This window comes from Camelus dromedarius, chromosome 6, assembly GCF_036321535.1.
Source record: "Camelus dromedarius isolate mCamDro1 chromosome 6, mCamDro1.pat, whole genome shotgun sequence".
NCBI classification, from domain to species: domain Eukaryota; kingdom Metazoa; phylum Chordata; class Mammalia; order Artiodactyla; family Camelidae; genus Camelus; species Camelus dromedarius.
Genome location: NC_087441.1, coordinates 20,995,604 through 21,007,877, shown reverse-complemented (window position 1 = coordinate 21,007,877; position 12,274 = coordinate 20,995,604).

Below are 12,274 nucleotides of genomic sequence, written 5' to 3'. Positions count from 1 at the left end.
ATAATTCTAACAGTTGATTTTCTAAATTATGGTCATAATTATCATGAGTTTTTGAATGATCCTAGAATGCAGTACTTTGAACATTTTATTTAATATAATGTTCTGATTTGGCTTGAAGAAATGATCTTATAATACTAAGGATATGGCTAGTCTCATTTTCTATAGATCAAATTTTTATTACAGAGCAATCCATGTATCACAGATGCGACCCTATGAAAGTGGCATTGTTTAGATCATAATGCATGTCTCTCACATTATAGCTCTCCTTCTCCCCCAACAAACCAAACAAAAAACCAAGACTGTCAAACTGTATCTATCCATGCCCTTTATCATCAAGGTATACTTTCATATTTACAAGCACCTAATATACACTTTTGAATAAGCACAGTTCATATACGGCACCCTTTCTTGTTTCTTCTCAAAACTGCATTATTTACTTTCTACTCTCTTGCAAATTGTGTAACATGTCTAGTTGCATAATGATTAGTCAAATTTCTTCTCAGATAGCCCTCTATATGGTAGAAAGACAGACAATAAAAAGACACCAAAAATAGTACAGAGTAAAACAAACATATCACACAATGTATTAAGAGAAAAACACTCAGAATGAGAGAGAGAATGTTCAACTGAACTGTGTCAAGAAATTTTTCTTAGAGGAATATTAGAAACACCCTGAAAGACAGAGAATAATAAAGGGGTAAGTGAAGGAGACTGGGAAGAGGGTGTGTTGACAGCATCCTGAGCAAAATCCATGGTGAATGGAAACCCTTTTATGTGTTTATAGGACTTAAAGGAGTTTAATATGGCTGAGATCTAAGTGTAACTGTGTGAATGTATGTGTGTGTGTGTGTGTGTGTGTGTGTGTGTGTGTGCACGTACATTGGATGGAGGAGAATGTGTGAGGATGAGTGGGTTCTTGCTATAGGAGAGCTGGATAGGTACTAGAAACAAGGCCAGTTTGTTGAGGACTTTTAATCAAGTGAGAAACCTGATTATATTTGGGATTTAGTTAATCACTCCAGCAGCCTTGTGCAGATGGGCAGGCATGCTGAGAACCTACGCAAAGACATCAGACTGGAGATTAGAGAAGAGACTGTTAAAGATACAGTCCAAGTACTTAACAGCTACATGGTGGTGGGACAGGTCACTTACCTTTTTAAGCTTCATAATGAGGATAGTAGAACAATTTACAGGTGGTAAGAACTTGAAATAAGATAGTTAATAGACATTAACTCAATAAATGTCACATAAGTGCCTAGAAAAGAAGGAGGAGAATGGATTATACCTGTTAGAGGTAGATTATTTAAAATATGGTAATTGGTTAGATATAGGCAGTGAAGGGTGAAAGAAAGTCTAGAACAGAAGTCAGAAGATTACACCCCCTGGGCCAAATCTGGCTTTCTACCCAATTTGTAAATAAAACTTTATGGCAACAGAACCATGATCATTTATTTATACATTGCTTTTAGCTACTTTCTTGGTACAATGGCAGAGTTGAGAACACACGATGGAGACCTTATGATTCTCAAAGCTGAAAAGATTTACTCTCTGGCCCTTGCAGAAAAAAAAAATCTGTGGAGCCTGGTTGTGATTTGCCATTTATCATATTGGCAAATATTTAAACATCAGAAAACTAGTGTTCTTAAGGATGAGGTCAAGGATCAGCACACATGCTTCCACAATGCCAACTTACCTTTTATCCACCCTTAGCAAGTCTCCGCAATCACTTAAAGTCTCAAAAAATCTTTTTATTTGTTGTTCTCCAGTCTGATTTTATAGAGAAAAAAGTGTGATTTAAGGACTTCCGAGAAGGCTACTGAAACCAATCTACCAACAAAGCAAACAAACAGAGACCTCCTTTGGCCAATCTTGATGTCTTAATGCTATCCCTGACGGGTCAAAAAGATAATTAAGTCTTCAAATTTCTACTCAAAATAAAATAAACTTAAATATGCAAACCTAAGCAGACACACTGTATAGACTGTTGACTTTGACAACAATATTCATGATTTTGAGGTCAGAAGGAGGAAATGAGGAAAGAAAGGAGTGGGGAGGAGGCAGGAAGGAATTATGGAGAGTAGGGAGGGAGATGTGGGAGTGGAAGTTAGAAACTTTGGGAGCATAATTAGAGGTCTGAAAGAAAAGCAGAGAAATGGAAAAACACGGACTTGGGATAGAAAGCTTCCTACCTACTTCAGTTTTCCCTTCTCTTGGTATGTAACCTTCTCTATTAAAATGCTCATTTCATACCCACCAGTAATTCACAGCTGTTGGAGAAAAGAGAGGTGACATTTACTCTCACTCATCTGGGAATAACTAGTTTTTGTCTTTTCAAGGAGATTTCTAATGATGCCATTTACATAATGCATGATTATGAAATTCTAGACTCTATGTCAAGAAAACTGGAGTTATCCCACCTCTCAGAATATCTCATCCCCAGGCCAACATTTAAGTATGACTAATGCATTACTGCAGCATCTTTTAACGAAAAGTCATGGTAATTGTGAGGGAAGGAGTAAGATGGACTTTGGATTTAGAGAGAGTTGACTTTTTTATGTAGGACCACAACTTATTTGTTGTGTTACCTTAAGCAGTTACTCCAGTCCCTAAGCTTCAACATTTTCATATATAAGATGAGAATAAAAATATCTCACATGGTTGTTTCCATGTCTTGGCTATTATAAACAGTGCTGCTATGAACATTGGGGTACATGCGTCTTTTCGAATTATAGTTTTCTCCAGATATGTGCCCAGGAGTGAGATTACTGGATCCTATGATAAATGTCCATCAACAAAATGACTGTATAAAGATGATGTATGTATGTACACACACACACACACACACACACGTATGTATGTACACACACACACACACACGTATGTATGTACACACACACACACACACACACACACACACACACTGGAATATTACTCAGCCATAAAAAAAGAATGAAATTTCCCTCCCCCTCAAAAAACAAAAAAGAATGAAATAATTCCATTTACAGCGACCTGGTTGGACCTAGAGATTATTATATCCAGTGAAGTAAGTCAGACAGACAAAGACAAGTATCATATGATATCACTTATATACTTATCTTATAAAATGATCTTATAAATGATAATATGATAATCTTATAAAAATGATATAAATTATATTTACAAACCAAAAACAGACTCACAGACATAGAAAACAAACTTATGGTTATCAAAGTGGAAAGGGTGGGGAGCTATAAATTAGGGGTTGGGGATTAACAGACACACATTACTATATATAAAATAGATAAACAACAAGGTCTTCCTGTATAGCCCAGGGAACTATATTCAATTTCTTGTAGTAACATATAATGGAAAATAATCTGAAAAAAAATATATGTATGTATATGTATAACTGAAACACTTGGCTGTACACTTGAAACTAACATTGTAAACCCACTACACTTCAATAAAAAAAATTAAAAAAAAAAACTGCAGGATAAACTCTATGTGGAAAAGCTACATGAAAAACTGAAATATTAAAAGATTATTTAATAAGCCTTGAAAAAAATCTTACATGGTAGGTAGTTGTGAAAATGAAAATCAGATGTTACATATAGAAAACATAGAGTCCTGTGTCTCACATGTCATATATGTTGAATAAATTGTAGGTCAGTCATTGTTATCATTATTGTCATGAACAATAATGGCTGGATGTCTAACAGGAAAAAAGGGCTAGTAGTTAACTGGCAGGAGATTTTTTATATGCTTTGAATTAAGGAAAAAAAAATCGGAGAGCAGCCTTTTGACTTGCATTGTTCAATGTTCTGTTGGAATCAACACTACTGCTTCCGTCCACAGTTACAACTCCAGGAGCTTGCACTTTTATAAACCTGGCTGATAGAAGAAATTATCCATTTTCTCATAAAAAGCTGATAGAGCAGTGGTCTATTTAGGTTCTGTAATAAGTAGCCTAATGAGATATGTAATCTTGACAGGCAGAGAACTCTGATAGGAAATCAGAGGTTCTGGTGCATGAAAAGGATGGAGTTTGAGATGACCAGGGGTGTAGAATTTTCTTTGCTCTGCAGGTTTTCCCATTTAAGCAGTCCCTGTGCCTTTCCTAGAAATTTACACCTCTGTAGAGATACAGCAAATGGAAAAGTGTTAGTTCCCAAATCTGTCCCTCTCTGAGGAACTCCCCTGCTGGGCTTAAGCTGACTGTTCATTTTAGGCCTCATTTGCTATTTAGTCTTCAGAGGTGTTTTCCATATGAACAGTGGTAAGGTTGCTTTAATTTTACTTGTTCCTAACCTATTCATGAAAAGAATAAAAATTTTGAAAGCTGCAGGATTCAGAAACAGAATAAACACAATTATGAAGATAAGTTTCAGGTTTCAATAAACATTGTACTTGTTTAGAAATGTGGTTCAGTAGGATGATATGCCTATTTCTAAATATCTCCATGTGATATTTTATCATTGAAACATATTAAAATCCATTAGTTCCACCTCACTAAATCCTAACTATATTATTAACCCTGAGTTACTTAAGGCAGAATTTGATGTACCTGGAATTTGTGATTATCCTACAATTTTGGCAAGTTAGTCAAAGAAAGGAAATTAAAAACCAGAGTTCTTGATTCTCAGATGGTTGATTAGCTCCTAAGGCTAAAATCACTGTTCAAACTTAGACACTTACTATTTAAAGAGCATAGAAAAAAATCATAAAATTAAATTAACAGGGTGAGACTGAATAGGTTTTTGAGAGGTTTTGGATCCAAAGACTTTTACTGAGGTGAAGGCAGGACTAACTTAGTGGCTGCTTCACAAAATGCTACATTTAGGGTTAAGGGATATAAGAAGTCATTCTAGGGATTTATAACAATTTAATTCCTTTGTAATAAGAAATATAAATGAAAGTGAGGTCCATTTGTTTAAAGGTATATTCCCTGGATACGACAGCAAGTGAGCAAAGACCTAGAACAGGTCCCCTCAGCTCCTGGGGGAAGTCGTTAACACTGCAAAGCCCTTGGTTTGCTTCATAAAAATAATAGACAGTAGCAAAAAGAGGACAGAATAGAATGAATGGCTAGCAGTTAGTGGACAAAGGTAGAAAAGAGCTGAAGGTTAACTATCTTTGGTAACAACTGGCAGAGCTTTTAGCCACAGTCACCTTGACAGTAACTGGACTGGGCTCTCTTAGGGGTTGTACCAGTGAGTATTTGGAATTTCCAGTTAACAACAAAGCATAAGAAAAATCTCTCCTCCAATCTCCAATTCTACTCAAAAGTGATTAATCTTAAGAAAATGAGGACCTGAATCTTCTTCTAGATGCTTGGGAAGTTCACTGACTTTCCTTTAGTATCATGAGTTCAGAATTTCTCACCAGATTTTTTTCCCCTGAAACTTCCATTTTAGAAAGAAAAACATCACAGGATAAATTTAAAAAGCTAAGGAGCAGTTTATCTGCCTCTCTGGGTGGATAAACCTGTATATTAAGCTTATATTTGGGAAAGCAAAATGCATCTAAAAAGAAGGCAAAGATGACAGCTATTTGAAACCATCCTTGGTGTCCTTCCCACTCCTGCAAAATAGATGAGAAAGACTACATCTAACAGCAAGATGTTTGCCTGTGCAGTGAGTCTAAGCCCAAGAACACTGGGCCCAGCAGAGGTCTTCTATCTTGACTATGATGTAATGGGATCAGAGCATGGAGAGGATCCCAGGCCTCCTGGAATCCAGCACTCCAATGTTTTACCTTGTTATAAACCACATCTATGGTAGAGAGGAGAAACATGACATGGGTGGCATATCTGGAGACTTTCTTGACCCATTATTACACATGCTCCCTAAATGGTTCTTGTTTACATACTGAATAAGTCCAGATTATTGCCATGGATTCTAGGGTCCTAGTTGTGAGTTAAACCACAGTGAAATTTGAGTGTGAGTAGAAAAAATACAATGCGACATCAGAATAAATACAGCTTCCAAGAACAATATCAAGGAGAACAAAATGAGATTCATATAACTCCAAAGTGAAATTTTCATTAAAGGAAATTTGTCTTTAGAAATTCCTGGTTTTATAAATCATATTGCCAAAGGTATAGTGTAAGAAACGCAGTCAGCAGAAGTCAATGTAGGATATTTTTAGTGAACAAAAACTAATTTTCTTGGAACAGATTTAGGCTTTTTTTAACTAAATGTTTTACTTTGAGATAATTGTAGATTCACATGCAGTTGTAATAAATAAAACAGAGACCGCATGCACTTTTTACCCATGTTCTCCCCAATGCTAACATCTTGAAAAATCATACTATAAAATCAGAACCAGGATATTAATATAATCTACTGATCTATTAGATTTCCTCAGTTTTACTTGTACTCATTTGTGTGTGTATGTAATTCTGTAGACTATTATCACATGTGTATGTTTATGGGTCTACCATTATAGTCAAGATAGAGACATGTTCGGTCACCACAAGATTCCCTTATATTACTCCTTTATAAGGTTTAAATTAAACTGAAAAGGAAGGAAAAGTCCTATTTAGAAGACTAATTGAATTCTAGAAGTCAGAACATTAAGGAGGAAGTGAAATATACACACACATAACTGCATTAACGATGGAGGTTGTGAATATTTCTTGTTGATTATTAGTGGGTCATACAGGGTGATTAGGGACAAAAGACATTTTCCAATCAATTTTATTGAAGTCTATTTTGCATACAGTAAAACACATCTGCTTGAACTATATAGCTCAATGAGTTTTGACAAATGTATTTACCCACATAATCACCATACAACCAAGATGTAGAACATATCCATCACCTCAGGCAACTATTGATCTGATTTACATCACTTTAGACTTGTTTTGTATGTACTAGAACTTCCTGTGAATTGACACACACAGAATATAGCCTTTTGTGCCTGATTTCTTAAGCTCGTCATAATCTTTTTGAGACTCATCCCTATTGTTACACGTATCAATGATTTATTCCTTTATATCAGTGAAATGTATTTCATTATACTCATATGCCACAATTTGTTATCCGTTTACCAGTTGATACTCATTTAGGTTATTTAGTGTTGTTGGCCACTATGAAAAAAGATGCCATGAACATTTGCATGTAAGTGTGTGTGTGTGTGTGTGTGTGTACATACATTTTCACAGGGGATGTAAATATTTAGAATTGTTAGGAAGTACAGTAAATATACATATTACTTTTTAAGATACTCTTACCAGTTATGAATGGGAGTTCCAGTTTATCTATATCCTTGCTAACACTTGGATTTGTCACTTGAAATAAAATTTAGCCTGGTTATGTAAAGGTAACTCATTTTTGTTCTCACTTAAATTTTCCTGTTAATGATTTTCAGTATCTTTCTATGTGCTTCTTGGCCATTGGTGGTGTTTTCGTTTGTAAAGTGTTTTGTGTCATTTCATTCTGTAATGTGTTTGCTCAAGTCTTTTGTTAATTTTTAAAACTGAGTTGAGAAATTTCTTATTTTGAATTATAGTAATTCTTCATATAGTTTGATATGACATTCTCCATTTTAAAATATAAAGGATAATTGATTCATAAAAACTAAAAATACAAATGTATGTTGAAGTTTATCACTGATACAGAAATAAAATTTTATGCTAATAAAGCAACAGATGAAAATTATATTGTAAAGATTTTACAGTTTATGTAAAGATAAAGTTATTTGAAGCTAGACTTCGTATTATATGATTCCATTTACATGAAATGTCAAGAAAAGCAGTCTTACAGAGATAGAAAGCTGGTTGCTTCAGCTGGGGGAGGGGATTGACTGCTAAGGTGATTAAGGGGTATTTTGGGGACACGGAAATGTTCTAAAACAGGATTATGGTGATACAAGCTATTGGTAATAGACTGGATTTGGTTTCAACTGGCAATTATTAGACTCCTCATTTTTATTTTAGTTCTCTTCCTTTTGAGCACATTGAAGGAATTTTTTCTTGCCTACTGAAATTATATGAGACCATGTGACTTTCGCTGGCCAAAGCCATGCTATGTGTCCCATCCAGAGGGAAGCTTTAAGAGATAATGTGTGATTTACCATCTCTTTTCTTCTTGCTGTAGCAAACTGTCACATCGTAGATGGCCACTTTGCTGTATACCTGAATGAGGAGGGGGGATCTCACTGAGTGAGGTGGGGCAGAAACCCAGCCAATCCCCAATGGACAGACAGTGTAAACAAGAAGTAAACTTTTTTTTGTAAGAATTTAATGTTTTGATGTTGTTTGTTACTTTAGTGTAGTCTCACCTCTTTGAACAATATGGCTGATGTTTTTATGAGTGCTTATTTGATGATTAAAAACAAACAGGTAAGGAAATAAACTACAAATATTTGTATCCATTTACTAGGGCTGTCATAACAAAATATCAGAAATTGAATGGCTTAAAAGAAATAGTTCTCAGTTCTAGGGGCAGGAGTTTGAGATCAAGATGTTAGCAGGATTGGTTTTTCTGTGAGCTGTAAGGAGAATCTGGTCTCTTGGTGGTTTGCTGGAAAACCCTTGACATTCCTTAGCTTAAGGAAGCATCACCTCAATCTCTGCCTTTATCTTCAGATGACATTTTCCTTGCATGCATGTCTGTCTCTAACACTGCCCCTTTTATCAATCAGTGTATTGGACTGTGGCCCAGCTCACTCCAGTATGACCTCACCTTAGCTAATTACATCTGCACAATAACTCTATTTGCAAAGAATAGCACGTTGTAAAGCACTAGTGGTTAGAGCTTCAACATAAGAATTTTAGGGGTATGAAATTAAATCCATAGCAATATTCATAGAACATAATATGGACATATATGGACCAATTAAAATGGTCCCTTGTGAACCAAGAATTATGATTACCTCATTTTCTCTTTCTACCTCTTTCTTACAGATAGCATTGTTTCCTTTATACCTTATCACTAATAAAAACAACATAACATAATCTTTAATGTGTTTTGGAATTTAGAACTGTTCTTCTTGCTCAGGCAGAACTGCATTAAGGGATTACACTTGGATTGTAAATTTTAAAGAGGTAATATTTTGGGAACTTGTTTGTGTGTTCTGTAGTTGTGAATCAACGGCTGGTTTTATAAGCCCCACAATGTGTATTTCTGAAAACTCTTGGGAAAGTAGGACCTGTGAGAGTTTGGGGTGGGGGAGGGGTTCTGCACTGGCATCCTGTTTCAGCGACATCACCAGCCGAGGGCTTTGAGTCTATTCTTACACAGACCCCTTCTGATCTGGGGCAAGAGTGGAGAAATTTTGGAATCTGAATTTTAAATTGATGTGATTAGAAGAGTGGAATGATTTAATTTTAAAACCTTCACTTCTGTCTGTTCAGGGCAGGGTTCAGGGATTGGTGAGCTTGTTTGAACAACTCAGCTGAGCTGAATTCAGGAGGGAAACAGAATGGTTGCTCTGTGGCACGCTGTGTAATGTGGCCTTGTATTCAAACTGTGTTGTTGTGAACCAATTCAGAAGCTTCTAGAGATACTACAGAGGGATAATCAAAAGGTTTTGAGCCCACGTATGTCAGGGCTACTATGAGAAGGTTACAGAGGGACAGCAACAAAGATTCAGGAAGTGTCATCAAAAATTTGAGCAGTAACTTTTTGACTGCCTGCATTTTCCTGCTCAAATGGGCACTTAAAAGCTCTGACTCACTAAAATAATTCCAATAATGACACAGGGAAGAAATTCTCTAGGACTAGGTCAAAAAAAGTTCTTTACCATCTCTTTCCCTTCTCACTGTTCAAAGACAGCAGGCATTGCTCTCATCTTACAGAACCCTGGCTGCGCCCTGTTACATCAAGGGTGGTTTTCAAAGAAGTCTGAAAATCCAGGAAACCATATAAAAGATGCGAAAACCTGATGTTAGGCAGTCATTTATAAGATTAATTGGGGAAACTTTTATAAACCTCTTCCTTCTAACTATCTAGAGAAATATGAAATTATACAGGGCCTCCACCCTGGTCTACTTAGCATCTGGCTCTAGCCTTCTGTGCGGCCCAAGATGACTGACTGTAGTATTGAGGCAGATTACCTCTTTCAATCTCTCTCCTCATACTCCTCTTCCATCTTGCTTTGCCCCCACCCAGATCCTAGGCTAGTGACCAACATTCTTCTCATCATGAGGGTACATATGGTTTTGGAAGTCCTAGGAAAATAGTTAAGGCAAACTTTACAACTCTCATTATTCAAGCAGGTCCTGAAAACACTCTGGAATGGATATTAAAGTCATTGAAGTGGGTGCCCATCCTAATTTGTTCAAGATCTAAATAGAATTTTTGAGTACACTCAATAAAATAATAAAGTATTATTTTGGTTGTCTTGATCCTCCGTGCATGAATTCCCCTCAGGATTCTGGGCGGCAGATTTGCTTATTTGAGGCCGGATTCAGGCATTCCTGCCTCATTAAGTCAATTACCATAATTAAGTTCACTCACACGTAGCTCTTATTACCATGTCATTTTAACTACAATTTTTAATAGTCACCTTTAAGTGTTTTAAAACTGATTTTAAAACTTTCCAAAATGGTAAAAAAAAAAAAAAAAAAAAAAAAGATCAACTCTATTATTATCCCTTCCATCACTGAGGTAGTATTTACATTGATCTCTCAACAGCAATGAGGATTTAGATGGACCTGAACCCTGACCTCAGAGCTTTGTAGTTTTTATCATGCATGTATATTAACGCTTTTTATGAAAGACTGGGTTTAGGTGAATATTCATGCTCTTAAAGGATCTCTGTGTTTTCTACTGCAAAAAATATGGTAATTATCCCATTTCTGGTTGAGAAATGCTGGAAAATTATTGTTTATTATTATGTATAGTTAATATAGAATGTAAAACAGGAAGTTGTGAAAGTACATGAATATGCCTAAAGACCCACGTGTTAGGTAGTGTGTTTGATGTGAACTCTATCTGGCAACTCACCGGGAGTCTAGAAGAAAATTATTTGTGATTCCAAATTGAAATAAAATCTAATGGTAGGATTACAGAGAATGTAGGTGAGGTTCCCTCTTTGTATGCCGTTTCCCTCTATGTGGGCAAATAGCCCAGGCTTGGGTTATCACTTCTCAAGTCATTAGTACATACACTAGTTTAGGATCCCCAGAAATAATTCTTCAAATAGGAGTTATGTGAGTTATTAGAATACAATTCCATGAAAATCCATCAAGGAATAAAGTGGGACGGGGAAAACCCCACAAGAGTCTTGATATGAAGCAAAGTCTCAGAGGACAAGTGTGGCTCCAACCTGCAGAGATGCTCTGGAGACCATGAAAGGCACACTTCAGAGTTGTCCTGATCAGGACCAAAGGGCGGGAGTATTAATGCTTCCGCATTTGGCATTTTTTGTTTAAAGACTTCACCTGTGGAAACATACATTCCCAGACACTCATCGCTCATTGCGCTCACAGATTTAAAACAACGAATAAGAGCCTCACAAGATGCAGCAGTCTACGTGCTTGCTTCCCCTTTAGAATTATATGAGCAGAACCTTATGAAATCTTCCATCTTCATAAACTGTGTCACCTATATGGATTGCTGACAAGAGTCAATGGAGACTACTGACTTCCCTTTTCCAATATCGCACCTGTTCTAAGGCTTAAAAAATAATCAAGAAAGTTAGGAGCAATAAAATTTCTGAGGGAGGCAATGAGAGTCAGTCTTAGTTCCAGGATTCCTCTTGACCCGTCTAGTGTTGCTGTTAAATCTGTCTGATAGAAGGAAAGTAGCGATCCTGAATTTGGGCTCAGAAATTGTGCTTCAGGAAAAGAAAATGAAAACAAAATGTAACAAAATACAAGTAAGGAATTATGTCAAATCTACTATTCAAGGCTAAGTAATTCTTGAAGAGATCACAAAAAGTAACCTAACCAAATACATACATTTTAATTTAATCACTAATCTGTTGGTTTTCAACAACCAGAGGGCCTACTCACACTAACAGTAATACAAAGGAATTTATTGGCTCACGGCATTTAAGACAGGTTAGGACTCCTGAATTAGGGATTATGTGTAGCAGGAATGCCCTAGGACTTCAGAAACAGCTAAAATGGGAACTTGAACCCCCCCAGAACACTTGTCCCTCTTGTTCCATTTCTGTCTTCTCTTTTCTCTCATTACAAACTGGTCTCCAAGGAAAGTCCGATTCATCTTGAAATAACCATGGTTACACATCTGCCGTCCACTTCCCCCTCCCCTGAGCCCCCACCACATCCTGGTGGGTGTGGTAGTAGGGGTGAGCAATTTCTGTGAAGAGAAAAGGGGAGTGT